Source organism: Camelus ferus, chromosome 24 (assembly GCF_009834535.1).
Source record: "Camelus ferus isolate YT-003-E chromosome 24, BCGSAC_Cfer_1.0, whole genome shotgun sequence".
Lineage (NCBI taxonomy): Eukaryota > Metazoa > Chordata > Mammalia > Artiodactyla > Camelidae > Camelus > Camelus ferus.
In genome coordinates, this window is record NC_045719.1 from 14,331,796 (window position 1) to 14,353,975 (window position 22,180).

At 38.5% G+C, this 22,180-nt stretch overlaps 1 long non-coding RNA gene and 2 other non-coding genes across 3 annotated transcripts in view; 1 reads left to right on the forward strand and 2 right to left on the reverse strand.

Annotated features, from left to right (window-relative positions):
- The first annotated feature begins 427 nt into the window (after positions 1-427).
- The window catches only part of LOC116659526, a 56,364-nt gene continuing 34,611 nt past the window's right edge, over positions 428-22,180 (forward strand). Inside the window, exon 1 of the long non-coding RNA XR_004314887.1 lies at positions 428-563. This is a non-coding gene — a long non-coding RNA (uncharacterized LOC116659526). The remainder of the gene's footprint in view (positions 564-22,180) is intronic.
- On the reverse strand, positions 20,476-20,547 carry TRNAG-ACC. The gene has a single exon. It is a non-coding gene; the product is annotated as a tRNA-Gly (tRNA).
- Positions 20,637-20,708, reverse strand: TRNAA-AGC. The gene has a single exon. It is a non-coding gene; the product is annotated as a tRNA-Ala (tRNA).

Below are 22,180 nucleotides of genomic sequence, written 5' to 3' on the forward strand. Positions count from 1 at the left end.
CAAGAGGTTTTCCTACAAGTGGGGAGGGCGGGGCTCAAGACACCCCAAAACTCAGCCACTTAGCTCCTCCTCACAGCTTTCAAAATTTCTCCTGCCATTTGACACATAGGCAGAAGCGACAGGGAACACCCTCAGTCCTCGGCCCTCCTCCTTTTCCCCCCAGGTTGATGCTCTGAAGTCCTCCCCAGTTATTACCCACTCCCACGTCCTCCCCTCCTTCTTAGCCTTATTAACCTGCCTTGCCTCTGGGTACAAACATAGACTGTGCACGAACTCCATGCAAGGAATTGATGCCTTCTCAGCTGCCGTTGGCAAATCGGAGACACACAGGCATGTGTGATCACATCCGTCAGAAGTTATCTCCCCATCTGAGTGTTTAGGTGTAGTCTGTCACACACAGCACTGTGGTTCTGGGCTGTAGTCCTGCCAGGGACCTGGCACTCCAGTCTAGGGCAGCAACTGCACGGACGCACTGCGTCTGCTCCTTCTTACTGTCTGCCCACTGTGCTCCGATTCTCCAGCTGTCACAGGAATTGACCACGGTGTACCTAGACCTTATGAAAGTAAGTGAGTAAAGAAATAGCGAGGGTATAATTTTCTTACTGTATTCTTTAAAATTTTAAAAGCTCAATTTATCTAAAGTAAAAATATAAAACGAGTTCACCCATGTCTCCCACTCTCCATCACTCTCCCCAGCCCCAGCCTCTTCTCTTGAGCCACCAGTCTGTTCTCTGTATCTATGAGCTTGAGCTTGGTTTTTTATTTTTTATTTTCGGAGATTCCACATGTACGTAAGACGATGAGTATTTGTATTTCTCTGTCCAACTTATTTCACTTAGTATAATGCCCTCCAGGCCCACTCATGTTGTCACAAATGACGAGATTTCACTCTTTTTCAAGAATGACATGTAGGTTGATTCCGTATCTTGGCTAGTGTAAACAATGCTGCAGTGAACATAGGGGTGCATATGTCTTTTCATATTAGCATTCTAATTTTCTTTGGATAAATACCCAGAAGTGTAATTGCTGGAAATGGTAGTAATATTTTTAATTTCTTGAGGAAACTCCATAGTTTTCCATAGAGGCTGAACCGATTTGCATCCTCACCAACAGTGTACAAGGGTCCCCTTTTCTCCACATCCTCACGACGCTTGTTATTTCTTGTCTTTTTGATCACAGCCATCTTAACAGGTATGAGGTGATATCTCATTCTGGTTTTGATTTGCATTCCCCTGATGATTAGTAACGTTGAGCAACGTTTCATGTACCTATTGTCCATCTGTATGTCTTCTTTGGAGAAATGTCTATTCAGATCTTCTGCCCATTTTAAATCAGATTGCTTTTTCTTGCTATTGAGTTGTACGCATTCTTTGTATTTTTTGGATATTTGTCCTAATCAGATACGTGATTTGCAATTATTTTCTCCCATTCAGTAGGTTGTCTTTTCATTTTGTTGATAGTTTCCTTTGCTGTGCAAAAGCTTTCTAGTTTGCTGTTAGTCTCCCTTGTTTATCTTTGCTTCTGTTGTCTCTGCCTCTGGTATCAGACTCAAAAAAAAATCACAGCCAAGATTTATGTCAAGGAGATTACCGCCTTTTAGTTTTGTGGTTTCAGGTCTTATGTTAAGCTGTCAGTCATTCTGAGTTAATTTTTGCATATGGTGTAAGACAGTGGTCCAGTCTCACTCTTTTGCATACGACTGTCCAGTTTTTCTCTAGCACCGTTTATTGAAGAGACTGTCCTTCCCCCATTGTATATTCTTGGCCCTTTTGTCATAAATTAAATGACTATATATGTGTGGGTTCATTTCGGGGCTCTCATTCTGTTCCACTGATCTATGTGTCTATCTATTTTTGTTTCAGTAATATACTATTTAAAAAAAATAATATTAGGCGGTACTTTGTGTAGAGCACATCCTGGTTGAGGCCTTCTTTGCCCTCCTTGAGGAAGTAGCACCCTTTGGCCAGCACCCTCCACCCTTGGCATGCTCATCCGGCAGCCCATTCAGGAAGCCTCACGGCCTGGGGAGCACCTGTCTGCCAACACCCGCCCCTGTGCACCCAGGCCTTAAGCCTCTCCAAACCTGGCAGGTGGGGCTGGGGAAGCGCCCCCTCCTCATGGCCTGCAGCTCCATGGGCACATAGGGCCTGCGTGGTTCCAGCTACCAGGCCTGGTTCACTGCACTACCGGCATCTTCCTTTACAGTCAGGCCTAGCTGGTCAGACACACGGGATCTTCAGTTTTGCTGCTGCGGCTCCATTCCTGCTCTGGCAGCTACCACCCCAGTGCAATACCGTACAATTTTAATCACTGTAGCTTTGTAGTAGAGTTTGACAACAGGAACTATGATGCCTCCAGCTTTGTTCTTCTTTCTCAAGACTTACTCTGTCTTGTCTGGGCCTTTTCTGGTTCCATAAAAATTTTGGGATTGCTTGTTTTATTTCTGCAACAAATTCCCTTGGAATATAAATACTAATTATTTTCTTATTCCATTCTTTTTTATTATTCACGAGATGTTTTTCCTTGAATATCTTTATTTGAGAACACCTATGATCTGAGACCAACTCTTTTTAAAATCACTCCATTCATCCAAATTAATTGTACATTACAGGACATCCGAGCCTAAAAGTACAATATTCTATCAAGCTTAGTTTTTTAAACACTAATGACCCTTGCAATGAAAACTATAGCATCATTTCTCCTGTCACAACTCAGTGAGCTCAATATCAATCACACACAAGACCAGTGATGGAAGTTATGGAAGGAGGGTAAATATTTTCAAATGGTAATTGTTTAATTTGGGGTATAAAAGAGGGAACTAAAATTCATATTTAACAAGCCATTGCTAAGAATCAGAAGCCACGACAGGCATTTCACTGAATCCTCCCAAACAGTCCAATGAGGGCTCCTTTTAGATGGTAAAACCATGTGAAAGTAAGTAACCATCTTTCTCCCATTAACCCAGAGACGATGAAGAAGCAAACATTTGAACCCAGGTCTGTTTGCCACCAAAGTGCTACTCTTTGCTCTCATGCTATTTTGATGATAAATGTGTATCAATATATTGAAAATGAGCAGAAAATGATGATCAGGTATGTGAGAATCCTGTCTTGTTGAACATTAAGCCAGTCTGAGACCAGTGGAACGTATTGAGAAGCAGTTATAACCTACACGTCTTAATTACAGTCAGCCGTTCCAGAATACTGTGGGGCATCTGGCCTCTTTTGTGAGAGTCATTCTATTGTCAAGTAGAACGGCTGTTAAACTACCTACTTCATAAATTTTCATACTTGAAATTAACTCTTCCTGCTCTTGCTGCTTATATTTCTGTCTCATGTTTAACTGAAAAGTAAAGTTATAGCTCACTCCCCATGCTGCTGAAAAACGAAGGATGAAAGAGTTTCTTGTGCTTACCTGACAGTGTATGTAGAGAGGGAAATGATAACATAACTGCTTCTTTGGAATTAGAGGCCAGGAGGGTTTGGGAAGGAAAAGGCCCTGGAAGATGAACTAAATGACGTCTCATAGTATTTTATTGCCAAAGGTACATCCACCAATAAGTATGTATTTTGTATCTGCACTGGAATTTGATTTCTCAATGAGAAAATAAAATCACTTTAATTGGGTATTTTTATATTTGGCACTTTGGGAGAAAAGAAAAGAATGGTAATATAGAAATAGGAATAATTACCTAAATGTATACGTGTAGCTCCAAGTGTAATTCTGTCTGGGTGTGTTTCAGCATAATTATCTAACTATAGACTTAGATAATAAGCATATATATTTAATGTTCTTAATAATGTGCATATATATATATATACATATATATATTTCTGAATTCAAACACTCAAGTTCTTTAATTCTTCAATCCTAGAAACTGGGACTATGCTTTTCAGCTAATGAAGTCATCATTACATCTTCCCACATTCTGACAAAAATTAAATTGGCAATTCTGAAAAAATTAGCAGGTATTGGCCTGTAAAAAAAGATACAAGGCATTGCTAAGTTTGAATGAATATTCTCCATGGATCCTGGAAAGGTGATTTTTTAAAAAAATTGTACTTCTTTTAGCCTGCCTGCTACACGCTTTTTCCTCCAATTAGCTCGCTTTCTTGACAGTAATAATAATAAAAAAATCTTTTATAAACATTAACTCCAAATCACTGACTTGCAAATCTATCACATCAACAATATTTTCCCCCATATTTGCTACTTATACACAAGGGCTTCCTTAAAAGTCGAAGTATTTTATAGGAAAGCAATTTACTATCACAATAAAATAAAATTACAGTGAAGCTGACTATCCTAAATCAAGCTAAATGAAAATAAAATATCCCTTTAAGTTTCCTGCCATCAGATTATTCAGAAAGAGCTGTATTTTATTTTTATAAGTATGTTTGTTGTGTTTTGTTTGTTTTAATCTATGCCTAAATTAATAGCATAACTGAATGACTGATAGTGTAGCACAGTACTTAAGATCTTTAGACTCTGGGTTCAACTCCTGGCTTTACTACTTATTAGCAATATACCATTGGGTAAGTGACTTAATCCTTCTGTGCCTCAGTCTCTTCATCTATAAAATGGGGACAATAATAGCTGCTAATTTATAGGCTATTATGAGGATAAACATGGTATTACTTAGAAAGCACTTTGAACAGTGTCTGGCTTATGAGCAATAATATTTTATACCATATAATTGCCCAAGTGTGTAATAAAAAGTTAAAGAGATTAAATTTTAATGGAAACAAACAAAATTATTGCAAATCCAGGTTCTCATGTAAAAACTGTCTAAAGATATACATATTTATCCATTGAGGAAATATTTAAAAGTTCATATATTGGGCTTTGCCCTCCATAATGAGATGAGCACCATGTACAGAAAAGAAGATGGAAATATTATTTTAAAAGGCACACTTTGTGGAGGACACAAATATAATTCTCTTTCCAGCTCAAAATATAATTTAAAAGGAGATACTGTAGCAAATATTAAACATCTTAGCAATTTAGATAGAAATTAAGGAGAGACCATGATTACATGCTGAGTTCAAAAACTTCTGTAAAAATGAAGAATTTACTTTAAATATGTAAATATTGTATAATCAGTTTTCCACGACAGATCTAAAGTTACACAGAAAAAGATTTCAATTGAAAGATCCTTGTGATCCTTGCATTTTTTTAGATTTTAGTTTGAGGTGTCAGGAATATATACCTTCCCATGAATTTCAAAGAATGTGTCTTACAGAAATACAGCTCTAAATTTCATCAAAATTGTTTATCCACAGCTAACTTGCAGAAAGTGCTGGTTATGAATAAATTCAAGTCCTCAAAATAGCCACTTACTGATGGAATCATTATCTCTGTCAGGTGAGACAATTTATTCCAAAAGTCTTTGGACTGGTAGGAATGCCTTATACACTGATGAAGCCTAACAAGGCACTTGGGGTTAAGTATACATGACAGAAGAGAACAGAAGCTACAAGGGTACAGCAGGGTATGTGATCCTAATATGGAAGATTAGAAATGTATGGACAAATTAAAAAGAAGTCAACTAGAAAAGACATCTGGGTCTCAGGAGTTCAGTGTGCAGCAGAAAGCCCCTTCAATTCCAGTGAACTCATGAACTTTTATCTGGGTATAAGGTTATTAAAAATTAGAAGTAACTCATAGGGACTGACAATTACTAGCAATGATTTCTCAGGGCTGTTTCCACAAAATATTGATTAACTTTGCTTAACGTAACCACTTTCCATTATTATCAGAATTGTTGGCAGACTTATGAAAAGAAATGTCAGCACAAATACGTCTAATTTAGAACTCTCTCTAGTCAGCACACACCCCAAACCCAAACTGGCTTAAGAGAAACAAAACAAAACGGAATTGTTGAGGATAAAGGAATTTGTCAGGTCATGTAACTGGAAAGTCCAGGGATCTCCTAGATTCAGGCATAGCTCAAGTCAAGGGATCAATGACGTCACCAAGATACTGGTTCTCTCCATCTCTGAGCTCTGCCTTTCTTTGTGTTGGTTTCATTATCATTCGGTTCACTCAGTGCGGAGGCAAAGATGGTCACCAGATGCTCCAAGATTACATTCTATCGTTTAGAAATTGGTAGTTGAAAGAGTTTATCTTATTTTGAATAGCTGGAGCAAAACACAATCCCACTGGCGAATCTTGCCCCAAAGCCTAAAGTCAAGGGATGGCCAGACCATATGGGCAGAAAGTGGTGAGGAGGTCTTGCCCAGAGACTGTCATCTGTTGACAGAAAAAGGAGGAATAGTGGCTAGAAAAGCAAATCAAAAGATGTCCACTAAACCGACATTTTCTTAATTGTCCCCTCAGTAATCAGTCATTCATTAACATCTTCTACATCCTAAGCACTACCCATGGTGTTGCTGATTGGAAGACGTAATCTCTGCCCTCACGGAGCCCACAATCTACTATGGGTTTTGAAACGTAGTTAAAGTACTTCATATGATACGGTCAGGACTAAAATCCTGCTGAAATGAGCATAATGAATATTTCAGACTTTTATTCACTTCCTGATATTTCTGCCAATTATTATTTTCTTTTGTGGCTTTCAAAGTTAAAAGTTTGAAAAATGTTTTTTTTTTTTTTAACTGATAGAATCTTACTGTCAGTTTTTTATATTATATAGTAACAATCATATTTGTAAATGTTGATTCTTAAACATAAGAATACATACACTCACTACCTAACCTTTGCTCAGACAGAAAATCAGCAGGGAAAACTTCACATAATTTCCAGTGTATATCTTCCAGTCTAGTTTCTGTGTATAGAAGTTTTAGTGTTGTTACACTGTGCTATAAGTATAATTTTGTAGCATGTATTGTCCCCTTAATTGCATAAAACAAACATTTGTCCTATGTTATGACAAGGCTTATATAGATTTGCTAGTGACTGTATCAAACTTTTTCAAAGAAATAATTTACAATTGAGTTATCCATTTTCTAACATTGAGTATTTAAGTTGTTTCTAATTTTTCATTATTATAAAGGCCATCTTGATAGATAAACCCTTTTCTAGATTTGGGAGTCTATTTTTGAGATAGAGTCCCACAAGCAGAAGTTCTAGATCAAAAAATTTAATGGAATTTAATGGCTTTTGGTATATAAAGCCAACTTCCATCACAAAAGCAGAGTAACAATCTGTATTCTTACTGACAGTGAGTGCAAAAATAAATATCCTACCAAGATTTAATCTTATCATTTCACTAAAAACCCTGCTTCTGATAAGTAAGACATTCTAATTTTCATCTGAATTACTTTCCTGACGATGTTTTCACAGCTGCCAAGCCATTGTAACTTTTTTTAATGACGTACATGTTCTGTTAATATGTTGGCATTATATTTGGAACTATAAGGAAACTGGCACATTTGGAATAAACCGAACACGTTAATAACTAAAACTCTCTCTTCGACGGAGCTTCATTTTAAGATAAGAAGGTTGTTACACTTAATTAATAACCTTTCATAACTTTGAAATTGAATCTGATGATAGTGCAACGCTATTCTTCCCTGAGAAACTATTGGTATTTTCGGAAGAAAAAAACCACAAAATTCACCCAGAGATTTATGAGTTGATTTGTTGGCTAGATTGAAATACACGTGTTGTCACTTCTATAGCAAATGTGATACACACTCAAAGGGATCATTTCTAATATCTTTACTTTTGAACTAAAAATAAAAACCATCCCCCAATTCCTGCAGTTTGTTTTCGATGTAATAAAAACAAACGTCTATTGATCAGTGTTTTAATAAAATGCCCCTAAGAATTGCTCTTATCTAAGGTTAATTGAGCAGACCGTCATCTATCTCCACGGTCCTGCTGCTGCTTTGTGGGCCACAGGGTGAGATGAGGGATTAGGTTGCTGGCCTTTACAATGGTTGCTGTGAACCACTATTTCTTATATACTGGAAGATAATTAGAGAGATGAAAACAGGAACAGAAACTGCTCTGCATGATCAAACACAACACGATTGATCCCCTGTGTGAATAGAGAAACACTCTGTAAATTGTTTTGTCTTTTGGTAGAAGTTTCCACATGTGAATTTGAACTAGAATGTTTCTGAGAACGCTTGTCTGTACTTCGAAGATGTGCATGGGCGCACACTGTCCTTCTCCCAGGACAGGTCAGAGGACTCACGTTCAGTGAAAAAGCTCAGCTTTACCTCAACTTAGCCTGAATGGTTATGCTCAGTCTTTCATTTTACTATTATTCTGAAAGGAAAGCGCATTATGGTCTGTTTTGCTGAAGCCCTGGGGGTGTTATTTTAAACCAAATAATTCAAATTCTGGGGAATGCATTACTACACCACCATGTCTTGTGAACTGCTTTTTTTTTTTGGTGAGGGTGGGGGGAGGTGGGGAGACACCGATCTTAATGAAGGGGACGGATATACAGATACACACCGCGAGCAACTACAGACGGGGTCCTGGGCCAGGCGAGAAAGTGGAATTAATGAATAACTTCTGGTAACTTATTTTCTTTTCTTTCCCTTTTTCTGCTTGAAAGGAATACTCATGCTTTGAATAGTTTTAATTTTTCCTGATGTTGTAAAATCTTGTACCTGTTTACATATTTCCATATATTTATAATTTTAAATATATGCATTTTAATTTATATCTCTGATATATGGAGAGAGAGCCCAAGGCTGGGAAGAAAATCATAGGAGGAACCAGGTCGTAGAAGAGAAACAGGTTGCAACTTACATGGGCTCATGGGTGGCCTGGCAAATACCCCATTTACCTAATATACTCAAAAATGGGTACTAGAAAATGAATATAGCTTGAGGGGACAGTTGAGTTGTGCTATTTAAAAAAAAGTGGAATGTAGAGCATTCTACAACCTAATTCTTTTTTAAGTAAAATAATTGCATACATCTCAAGGTATCAAAGCAAAACCACAACATTCGAGTTTTTAAAATTCTGTGGCACAAAATTAGAGACAGTAGTGATAGTAGAAAGAAATTAACAGAAAATACCCAAGTTTATCAATTTTAAAATAATATGCTTGACAGAAATATTAAACATGAATAAGAGATGAAAAGACCATAAGAAAGAGAAAGAAAGAGAAGACATGAAAAAAGATGGAAGAGAAGAAGAATGACTGATTCACCTAGTTTTACTGGAAGCTTTTGTAAGATTTACGACATGATCAAAGCAGCTCAACATGGCTAGAACAAAGGGAAACAGTAAAACAGATGTTTATTTCTGAGCTGATTAAGAAAAACACCATAAATCAACTTGGAATAATTCCTTGGAGCTAAATACCTTACAGTGTCCAGACCCAACTGGGAAGAGTCTGAATGAACCTAAAATTGCCTTCACAGAAAAGGACTTGAAACTTTGCTCAATTGGTTTTCCAGGTCCCTGATGCTAAAGACCCTGAACAATGTGCTCTTAAGGTTATTAATTATTCAGGTTTTACTTTTTCCTTCAAAATTTATAATTTAGAATAAATGTCTTCTTTAAAGTATTAAAATGCCTTATTAGAACTTATAGAACCTCCATTTCCAAATGAAAAAACTCTGAGAGGGAAAAGATATGCCCAAGTCTTGGATGGAGCCAAATTTAGGTCTTTTGCCTGTAAGTCCGTGGATTGGGAAAATCTTTAATGTTATCAGTTGTACCATACAAGAAATAGACAAAACATAGACTGGAAAGAAATATTTTCTTAGACATCTAAATTTCTATTTTCATTAATAAAATATATAAGAACTGTTAACTCAGGTATAGTGTATAAGGTATAAAATAGTAATGGGATGGAGAAAGGGAAGATAGTAAGCCTTGGATATTTTTGGACCAAACTACATTAAAAATACAGGTCTTCACTTTACATTTGTCTTAACTGTGGTTTCCTTTATGTAAATAGATTACGAGTGATTAACATTAAACAAAAGAAGCTACACCCTTTAAAGCATACGCCCTTTATGAAATGGCCTCAATTAGCCACTGGTCTCAAATTATCATTGCATTATAGGTGCTTCTGCAATCAATTGGTAACAGACAATTCTGCTGCTGTGGAATAATTTAGGGAAAGTGAGTCTAGAAATAGCTGAGCTTAGGAAATCCCAGATTTAATTTGCAGAGTTTGGATTCAGATTGGACCAATACTTTGCCAGGTACTCAGACAGTGTAAGTAAGAGCCCACTGTTTATTAATATGTTTCTGTTATGTGTCGATCACATTGTTTGAGAATGCAAGAACCACAAAATGAACAGGAGAGAACAATTATGCCCTAAAAATGCTTACAAATGTTGGTAAGCAGACAAAATGCGTATGTATCAAAGAGAGAACAGAACAAGAAATAAATAAGCGCATGCTAAGGACTAGTACAGAGCTTTGGTTTCAGCCTTCAGAAGGACATTCACGAAGAGCAGATTAACCAGGAAACCAAACTGTCAGCACATCTTAGTTAACCAAATACGAGGCGACCTGTGAGGAATCTGAGCATAAGACAAGGATCCTGAACTCAGACAAAGTAAAAGTGCATTACAACAAGAAGAAACAAATTAATGGTGCCTTGTTAACTATAAGTGAATCAGAGGCTCAGAAAGAGATTAATATATGCTGTAAATGTAGAAGTGAAAGGTAGACAGGAACTAGATATGCAGCAGGAGGATGGAGAGAGAACACCTGGTTATAAGAGAGGCAGAGGAACACAGTCACCCCTCCGCATCCACAGGTTGCAGTCAGCCCTCTGTATCCGCAGATTCCAACTGGTGGGTACCGAGAGCCGACTGTACTACTGTCATTTTATAGAAGGCACTTAAGCATCTGTGGATTTGGGTATCTGCAGGGTGAGGGGAGGAGGGAGGGTCCTGGAACCAATCCCCCTCAGACACACTCAACTATATATGTGAACAGGGAACAGATCAAAATGGATTGGAGGGAACAGCTAGTCCAGGTAGAACCAACTTTATCAACTGATATTTAGCGTGCCTCTTCCACGTGTCTGGTGCTTTTCTAGGTTCTCAGGAGACAGGCATGGTCTTGTCTCATAGTGTAACAAAAGAAACAGAGAAAAAGTATAACACTGTATGATGAAATAACAGCTATGAACAAATGCCTTGAGAGTACAGAGAGGAGAGAAAGTCATTCCGTGTGGTGGATAGGAAAGCAATCAATGCCATTAGATTTGGTGTGTCACAGAGGAGGAGGTACCATTTCAGTGGCCCTTGAAAAGTGAATTGAAGTTAACCAGGTAAAGGAATCCACAAGGAAGCAGCTCTCTTCAGAGAAGTTTATAATCAAATCCAAAAAAGCACAAAAGAACAATGCTTATTCAGGAAATGACCAGAAACTCCCAAGATGGGGGACTTGAAACTGTAGCGTACACAGAAAAGTTAAAGAAACTGAGAAATTCCACCCTACAGAAGAGAAGATTCAGTGGTGATAAGACACAATACTTGTTTCCAAATATTTATTCCATAGGGAAAATCTTACATTTGGTTTTGTTGTTGTTGTTGTTATTTTTATGTTTTAGAACAGTTTCAGATTTACGGAAAAGTTGCAAAGACAGTACAGAGAGTTCCCACACACTTCACACACATTTTCCCCTATTATTAATCCCTTACATTAATATGGTACAGTTGCTATAGTTGGTGAGCTGGGATTGATACATTATTATTAACTAAAGTCCACACTTTTCCCACATTTTCCCTTAGTTTCTACTTAACGTTCTCTTTCTGGTCCAGCATCCCATCAAGGAAACCACGTTACATTTATTAGTTGCGTCTTCTTCGGCTCCTCTTGTTCTTCCTGTAACAGTCTCTCAGGCTCCTTGTTTTTGATGACCTTGACAGTTTTAAAGAGCACTGGTCAGGTACTGTGTATTTTATGGGATTTGTCTGATATTTTTCCTATGATTAGGTTATGGTAAAGTGCATTTTCATTACATCATATCAAGGTACATAACCATCAACATGACTTACTTTGCACTTGTTCTGAAACATGCTAAGAAGTTGGAAACATTCATAAGGAGAGAATTAAAGAGCAAGATTTAAATAAATTGGTTAGAAGGACTCAGGATCAGAGAATGAAGTCACTTGCCTGAGTTCATTCACATGGCTAGTAAGTAGCTAGACCAAGGCTTAAACCCAATTTGTCCCAATTTTAAGTTTCTTCTTCCACTTCATTGGGTTATAATGCACAATAACTGAGCAAATGCCCATAAATTTCCCGCCAGGGGTGTGCTGAAGCTGTGCGTCCTGGTTCTGTATAGCCAACTATACACATCTCTTCCAAAATCTATACTCAGAGACATCACGTTGGCAGCTTGAAACCAACTACAGTGGGGATATTTACACCATGGCAAACATCACATGTTCTAAATCAGACAGTTTTCTAAAAATTTTTTCTGGAGAGTTAGTTGTTAAACAACCAACAAGAATAACATTGATCGTTTACTCCATTTATTCTGTTTTGTTTTTAGACTAGGATAATCTTACTCTATTTCCAAATGGGAGTTAAAAAAAAAAAAAAGAAAATACGTCAATATGTTTCACTTTCTTGCAGAAGAATTAAAACAAAATGAACATGTTGAGCTCAGTTAAAATATCTAACTGCAGAGTCTGAAGATCCAACTGAAAAATACCCACAGGTAAAAAGGGAAGGGTATAGTGAAGAAGGAAAATAAAGGAAGAGAACCCAGGGGTTGTTGTCCCCAAATGTGATATTTTGTCATTATTGTCACTGCTGCTGCTGCTGTTTTTATTCATTTTCGCTTCTTTATTTTGTTTGCTAAACATGGAAATCCTACTATGTCTGGAGCAGCAACTTGATATTTATTTCCTGAATCCAAGTAGCAAAGAGATCTTTCTAGGTGAAATGTGGATTTCTAGAACTCCATGTTGATTGAAGAACTCCAAATGTGCGTCACAGATCCGTAAATCACAATGCTGCGTATACTATTTATGAAAATTCAGACGGAGTTGCTTCATCCCTACTCCACCTACTGACTCAGCAGTGCAATTTGATCCCTGGTTGAAAGACACCTGTCTAATAAGAAACAGCTTTTATAGAGTCTCGCTGGGCAGAGTCACTTGAAAAGTCTGGTCAGCAGAATGGAGCTCTCTTCCCACCCCCAGTTAGTGCTGTTATCTCACGAATGAGGACGAGGACAAGGCGTTCTAGCAGGGACGACTTGAAGGAAATTGAAGAAAAGTGCCTGGTTGTACGAATTCTAGACTCAGTGCTGTCTGACTCTAAGAATGTCATGTAAGAATCCCAAATTCATGGGGATAGAACGTGGTGATTCAGAATTGGTGAGCATCTGATTATAAAGAAATTTTCCCCAAAGAAAAATACCATTTCAAAAAGTCTTTTTAGGGTTTAGAGTGATTAAATAGACACAAATATTTTACCACTATTTAGTTTGTTGTTTTTTATGTTGCGGGCATCTGTGACTGGGTGTGTGTACCATAAATATTGCAAATTGGTTCCTGAACGCTTGAAAGGGATGGATGGTTAGTTAAACCAAACATACATACACAATACACACTCAGGGAAAAGGTAGAAAATTTTAAAAGGAAAAAAAAATTTTGGTTTTCATCGAGGGACAGCAGTAAGATGAGTTTAAAGGAATGTTGTCATCTAGCAAAAAACAGACCAGCCCAGCTGGTTTTGCATTTTTATTGGATGTCCTCAAGTTTTTTTCAAACTTGGCTAATTATCAAAAACACTCAGGGTGCTTGTTAAAAGCAGATTCCTTCGGTCCACCTCTGACTTACGGAATCAGATTCTTGCGGGAGTGGCCTAGGAATCCACATTTTTAACAAGTGCCCCAGGTGATTCTGATGAGCAGACAAGGGTGAGGGACACTGCCTAGATCAAGAGTTCTCAACTTTGGCTGCACACGTCAATCAGTTATAGAGTTAAAAAAAAAAAAAAACAACATGGATGTCTGGACCCCATCCCATGCCAATTAAATCAGATGATCTCTGGGATCGGGGCCCAAGCACATGCATTTAAATAAACAGACAAACAAACTCATCCAGGTGATTTTACTGGGCTGCCAAGATTGAGGACCACTGGCCTACCTAAAAACCTAGCTAAGAGAATAGTACTTTAACACAGGAATCAGGGAACTTATAATGAGAAATGCCTATTGTCCAATCTGCAGGTATCTTCAGAAATTTAGAAGAAAAGGTAGCAAAAGAAAAGGTAGAAGAAAAGAGGGCTCCTTTGCATGTTTTGATGACTACAAAGAAATGAATCTATTTCTTCCTCTTGTTATTTCATGTAGTAATTTTTGAATAGATACAGAAGTGGAAGGAAGGGAGGGAAAAAATTGGAAGAACTTCCATGCATACTCTGAGTATTTAAAACCTCTAAGGACATCTCACCCATTTCCCTAACAATTATCAAGAACAACTTACAAAGCTGGCATATTTATCTGCAAATATTTTCTTTAAACCAACAAGGAAATGCCATGCTTTGTATTTACTGAACTAGGAAGATTTATTTTGCTTTCAAAACTCGGTGGTATATTCTAATTTACAAGCTCTATGAAACAAAGTGTAGTATTTTTAAAAGTAGGTCTTATTTTCAGAGCAGTTTTAGGGTCACAGCAATATTGAGGGAAGTATAGAAATTTCCCATATTCTCCCTACCCCCGTACGTTGACGTTTCCATTATCAACATCTCCACCAGAGTGGGGTATTTGTTACAACTGATGACACACTGACACATCAATGTTACTCAATGTACATAGTTTACATCGAGTTTATTCTTGGTGGTGTACATTGCATGGGTTTGGACATAAGGTATGATATGTATCCTCCAGCATAGTATTGTACAGCATCGTTTCTACCCTAAAATTATGCTGTACTCCACCTATTCATCCTTCCTCCCCACCCGCAACCTCTGGGGACCACTGATCATTTTCCTGTCTCCATAGTTTTGCCTTTTCCAGAATAGTTGGAATTATACAACATACAGCCTTTTCAGATTGGCTTCTTTTGCTTAGTAATATACATTTAAGTTTCTTCATTGTCTTTTCATGACGTGATAGTTCATTCTTTTCAGTTCTAATTAATAGTCCATTGTCTAGATGTATCACAGTTTGTGTATCCATTCACCTATTGAAAGACATCTTGGTTGCTTTCAAGTTTTGGCAGTTATGAATAAATATACTATAAACATCTGTGTGCAGGTTTTTATGTGGACGTAAGTTGTCAATTCTCTTGAGTAAATACAAAGGGGTACAACTGCTGGATCATATGGTAAGAGTACGTTTAATTTTGTAAGAAACGGCCAAACTGTCTTTAACGTGGCTGCATCATCTTGCATTCCTGTTGTTCCACATCCTTGTCAGCATTTGGTGGTGTCAGTGTCCTGGATTTTGGCCATTCTAATAGGTGTGCAGTGGTATCTCATTGCCATTTCAACTTGCATTTCCCTGATGACATATGATGTGGAGCATCTTTTCATATGCTTATTTGCCATACATATAGCTTCTCTGATGAGGACTCACGCTCTTTGGTCCATTTCTTAGTTGGCTTGTTTATTTCCTTACTGCTGAATTTCCAAGAGTTCTTTGTATATTTTGGATAACTTTATCAGGTATATCTCTTGCAAATATTTTCTCCCAAGGGTGTAACATTTTTGTTTGTGTGTGTGTGTTTTTAGAACACATTGCCAAGTTACAGGCAACAAAGTAGATACATTCTGTATATTCATTTCTGTATATTCCTTTCATTTAATACAATAATGTAGGTATTTCCTAGTTTATGTTTGTATTAGTTTGCTAGGGCTGCTGTAACAAAATACCATAAACTGGGTGACAAAGAACAGAAGTTTATTATCTCACTGTTCATAAGAGGTCAGCACCTAGAACTATGTTGTATTTCTGCCCACACTCTTTTAGGATGTTGTGGAAGAGATAGGAGGAAAGGGAAGAGTCAAGGATGACTCTTGCATTATTTTGGCTTATGTATTACTTACCTCCCACGCACCCAATGTGATAAGTGTTATTACTTTCCATTTTAGTAGAGGTTAAGCTGAGAAAACCAGGGGCCAAATGATTCCCAAATGTTTTACTACTGGAAACTGGCAGAGCGAGGATTGAAGGCCAGGCAGTCAGTCGGTTACAGAGCTCTTTGAGGCAGGGTCTGTCACGCTGATTAGCACATCGAGTTAATAACAGGTTTATTGATCAATGAGGCAAGAACAAATGTTAAATTCTTAGATTTAAATAATGGCACAAAGTGTCTTCTGAGATACGGAGAAAGGGGAGGGGGAATGGATGGAGATGCCATGGAGGACAGTTGTGAGGTATTCCTTGTCTTGATTTCCATTTCTGCTCAGAATAAGTAAGGACATTACTCCAAAAAAAAAAAAAAAAAAAGAAAGAAAGAAAGAAAGAAAGATAACAAAAGAAGTCAGCAGCAAATGGTAAGCCTTTACAAGAACTACCGTGAAGAAAAATAGTAAAGTTACTCTGACTAAAACTCAGGAACATGAATAGGTATGAGCCCTAATCTTCCTTTTTTGATAATTAGGCCCCAACGGTCCAACTGGGGTAAAAAGACCATAAATTCAAGTTTGAAGTTTATTGGTCAGGACCAGCAGAAACCCAAGGGTCAAAAGGTAAGAGAGTAGATGAAGTGATGAATAGTAGTACTTGAGGTGGACAAATGCCATCATCATTATTATAATTACCATTAGAGTCATAATAGCTACCATTCATTGACTGGTTTCTATGTATCAGACACTGTTAAATGCTTTATATGCAGTATCTCAAATCATGCTCATAATGAGTCCATAAAGTTGGTACTGTCATTATCCCTTTTCATAGTCAAGAAAACAGACCTAGAGAGTTTAAAGTCAGGGATCTTAAGTGGCAAAAGGTGGAAACAGGATTTGAACCTACTTGAAACCACTGCGAATGGGCCAAAACTTAGGAGTCAAAGATTTCCAGTTGGAAAGCAGGTAAAATAAAAGTAAGAAAGTGAGAGGATTGCATTACAGAAGATTGGTGATGGTCAGAGAATAGAATGTTTGAGTTTACTATCTCACCCTTCAGTAGTTCTGGGTGACAAGCTTCACGGTTCACTATGGAAGCAGTAAATGCACATGGTGCCCACGTATGCACAATCCGAAGCACAACATTGAACAATGGAGGGTGCGAGCTGATGGATAAGTAATTCTCCCTTTTATTCTCTGACCAGGAAGTCCTGGGGGACATTTCATAATGCTTTTCAAATGTCGACATGGGATTAAGCATCAGTTACGTACAGTGGTGACCAACTCAGTAATACACCCATGTGCTAGCTCTTCCCTCCCCCATTTCTCCCTCTCCTGCCCTCCACTCTGTCTCCCTGGGGTTGCTTCCCAAATAAACAACCTGCTCTCAAGGCTCTACTTCCTCAGGCTCTGCTTCCAGGAGAAACCAAGCCCAGACAATAGGAAGTAGCCCTGAAAGACAAATGTTCAGGATGAATGCTCCTTGCAGAAATACGCACTTTTTCAAGATCTACCCATTCTATTCTTACCTTCACGCCTATAATTAAGTTTGGGTCTTGTATTAGAGTTCTTCAGAGATTCAGAACCAACAAAAACAATACATATCCAATAATATAAATATGCAGATTGAAAGAGAAAAAGAGATATATTTTAAGGAATTGGCCCAGGCAATTGTGGGATCTGGCAAGTTCGAAATTTACAGAGTAGGCCAGCAAGCTGCAAATTTAAGCAACTGTTCATGTTGCCTTGAGTCCAAATTCTGCAGGAGAGCAGTGTAGAAATCAGGCAGGGTTTTTGTTTTTGTTTTTGTTTTTAGCTTTCTTTTGGTAGGGGGGAGGTAATTAGGTTGGTTTATTATTCTTTTTTAGAGGAGTTATTGGGGATTGAACCCAGGACCTCATTGCACGCTAAGCATGTGCTCTATTGCTTGACCTATACCCTCCCCACTTCAGGCAGGGTTTTTTAATGTGGCAATCCTGAGAATTCCTTCTACTTCAGGGACACTTGGTCTTTGCTCTTAAGGCCTTCAACTGATTGAATGAGGTCCACTCATATTGTGAAGGGTAGTCTGCTCTACTGAAAGTCTACTGACAATTTACAATGACAATATACCTTCACAGCATCTAGACTGGTATTTGACAAACAACTGACAAGTTGACCCAAAATCTTAAGCATCACAGATCTCATATAGCTTCATGGAGAAATACAATCTCTTCTCTGAAGAGAAATAGCTTATATACCAAAGGAATGGAAAGAGCTAGTCCATTTGTACTTGCAGGAACTATGAGATCACAGGTAGGAGCTGGTGTTGGACTTTAGAAAATAGAATATAAAACTGGTTAAGGAAGAATTTTTGGCTATGAGAACATTCTTTTGTGACTAATGATTTAATGTTTGCAAGAACATTTGGAGACATTCCTAATATGCTGCTGAGAATATTCCTTGAAATGTGGGCATGGTTTGCAGTAAACAAAGTGGTAACATTGAAGGCTGGGGATCAGAAGATTTGAGAGGTGGGAATATTTTAATGAATTTATTACGTGAGATGGTAGAACCCATCATCTGATTACGTCCCTTGAGAAGGAATAGATGGCACTACTTAAACTAAGGAAATGAGGAAGGCACTGGTGTAGGTGCTCTGACATCTCTGAGGAGATTGATGGTGGTTGTCCTCTATGGGCTGGAGTTTACTGTAAAAGATGCTGCCACGACTTCCTACCGGTGATGGAGAAAAGAGATTCCAGAATGGCAGAGGTCAGATGTAAGTCTGACATAGTTATTATAATGAGTAGCAAGGCTGGAATGACAATGATGGTGCCTGGACCCACTGGTATCTGTGGTGATGGGTCATAGACTGGTGTTCTCAGAGCAGAGACAGATGATCAGCAGCAGTACTGCTGCATCAACAGGTGATGAATAAAAGGCAGATAAGTCATTGCCTAGAAAATTCATGGTTCTTCAGCCTGGTTCCAGATGTAAGTGTGCTTATAGACCCAGAGTCCATTAATGGAAGGATAAGCTGGGAGGAAGAACCCTGTAATGCAACTGAGACTTTCCATCATGACCTGAGTATTATAAAATCCACCAAGACATAAGACCTTGGTCTTAATTGTGAGAACATGAAACATTTAGTAGATGATGGATATTGTAAATTTGGAATTGGGCCCAAGAAGGCTCAGAAGACACAAGTAAATTATGGGACCAGATGGCCCAGATTCTCATGGCCCTTATTTCTTTTGTATTCATGTCTCTTTCCCAGTGAACACACATAACCTCATAGGGGTTAATTATGATCCACTGATGAAGCAGGGGAAAACACAAAAACAAGAACAGAAACGAAACCTGCTCCTGGCTCATGAATGAGTCAGCACACTATGTCAGAGCTAATCATAGGGGGACAGTAGCCATATTACAGCCCCACTCAGGGGTGGCCCCAAGGTGAAGGAAGATTCTCCCAATGGGCAAAGCCAAGAGTGGTCTCCTCAGTTTTTCACTTTCTATGGAGGGAGAAGTAGCTTGAATTATGAATATTTACAAACTCCTGGGCAGCGATGAATGGCTAGGCTAGTTGGTCAGAATACTCAAACAACAAGATGAGAAGATTGGGGAAATTTGAGATGCAGGATGGTGGTGATAGCAATAATAGTGGTAAAAATAAGCAATGATATTTAGACCCATCTGCTGTTTTTGGTTCCATCTTATCATCCGAACATTGTCAGTCTACTTGTAATAAATACTCAGCCTTTCAGCTTCTTTTCTCCTGTCCCTATTTTGCTTATAAGTTTTCTCTGGAAGGCAGTGTCCTTTATAGAGACTTGGAAAGTTGACAAAGACGTGTATTTCTGTAGCATGGTGTGGTCAGTAAAGGGTCGATAATGAAACACCTTTGGGTCCCCCGTGGCCTCTGCTGCAGAACACAGCACTTTAGTTGGAGTTTCCAAAGTCTGTCAATATTTGCAAGAATAGTTGATGCCTTTAAAATATTGAATCTTCCAGTTCAAGTATAAGCTATGACTCAGTTTATTCTTTTATACTTATCAGTAGATTTTTGCAAGTTTTTCCGTTTAGTATAGATTACGCATGTATCTTATTCAGGTCATTCTTAACTACATTATATTTCATTCTTGTTGTTGCTAATGAGTTCTCTTTCCATAAATCTACTGCAGGTGTTTGTTCAGGTTGAGCCCTGAGTAAGGGGACCTGGGGAGGGGAGAGTGGGAGGTGAAACCCCGCCACAGTTCCCTCGCATCAGCTGTGTGCCCTGGGGGGGCGCTGCACCTGCCAGAAGCAAGAGCTCCTTTTTCCATTTCACACACAGGTACCTCCTGGACCCTATGTCCCGTGTGTCTGGGCCGTGGGGGGGGGACAGAGATTTTAATCTAGTAATATTTATATCCAAAATATGTTGATTTTCACACACTACTTTCCCTTTTCATCCATTTTAATGAATATATTTTATTTTATTTATTTAAAAATTTTTCTTTTTAATGGAGGTACTGGGGATTGAACTCAGGACCTCGTGCGTGGTAAGCATGCACTCTACCACTGAGCTATACACCCACACTCTTTTTTTTTAAACTGCTTTTATTTTATTTTGGAGGGGTTTTTTTGGGGGGAGGGTAATTAAGTTTATTGATTTATTTATTTAATGGAGGTACTGGGGATTGAACCCAGGACCTCATGCATGCTAAGCATGCACTCTACCACTGAGCTATACCTTCCCCTTCAAATTTTCTAACCCTTTTCCTGCTGTAGGTCTTATTACTTGTCAGAATAATGTTAAGTAATAGTGAGATGAAGCGTTTTTCTTTCATTTCTGAACTTGATTGAAACAGCCCGTTTTCGCCCATAAGTACTTCCCACTCCACCTCTACATGCTTTCAGTGGAGCTGGCCGTCCAACACATTGTGCCACCGTGAACAGCAAAACCCGAGCCGAGAGCAAAAGCCCTGTCTCTGGCGCCCCAGGCTGCCCCACACCACTCGCAGGTCATCCCATTGAACTTCTGACTTCGTGGCTCTCATGCATCACCCAGCGATCCTCCTTCCGTCTCCTAAGTCAACCCAGACTTTACGGTGTCGCGGCTAAGAGTGTCGCACTGTGCTCTAGATGGGGGCCTTTTTACACACCCTGGCTCTGCAGGTTACTGGCTGTGTGATCTTACAAGGGAATCAGCCTACCCATGCTTCAGTTTTCTTGTCTATGTAAAAGGCATAATACTAGTCCCGAGCTGATAGGTTCTTGTGAGGCTTAAGTGATAATACGTGTAGAGTACATAATCAGCGCAAGATGTGCAACATATGCTCAGTATACATATATATGATGTATATACAATATACATATAAAATATGTATATACAATATGCATGCATGCAATAACATGCATATGTATACACATACAATATGCATATGTACAATAATATATGCACATATACATGTATAACATGTATATGTAATATACATCTGTACTATAATATATACACACACACACATATATATAAAATTGATTAAATTGGGAAGGAAGAAGGTGGTCCTGGCCACTCCTGAGTCAGGGCAACCCTGCCCTGCTCCTCTGTACCACTCAGTTTTGCCACAGCCTGTCATTTGCTTTCCTGCTGTTCACCCGCGGAACTCCCTGACCACTCTCTCTGTGAATCAGCGTCCAGTCAGCCGCATTTTCCTTTATATAGTCCCAGACCTTTACTGAACACAGGACCACCCCACAGAAGTGCAGGGGCTCACCAGGCTTCACCGGAGGTTTCGAGAGATGAGTGAGTGGGTGGTAGAAATTAGGAAGCAAAAACAAGAAAATAAAACAAAAAACTTTATCAGCAAAATGCTTCTTCTTAAAATCCTGTGATTTACCCAACTACATGCTAGGAATGTCTTAATAGAGTCTGTCCTCCAAATCTGGCCCATGTTGTCTCATTTGAGTTCCCTCCCTTTTCTCTACTTTCTATTCTATTCTATATGTTCTATTCTTTCCTCTTCTGCTTTCTGCTCTGATCTCTTCCCTATTCTCCTCAAAATCCATGTTCATTTCTAACATAGACTGGTTTACCCCTTTTTGTTTGTTTCCTTATCTCCTTCCAGTCTTTGCTTCAAGTCCTCACCTTATGTCCCCCACAAGCTTATCAAGGTATTTCCTTGAACAAGGACATTGTCTTCCTAAGGCAAAGGTCTGGTGTCAGATG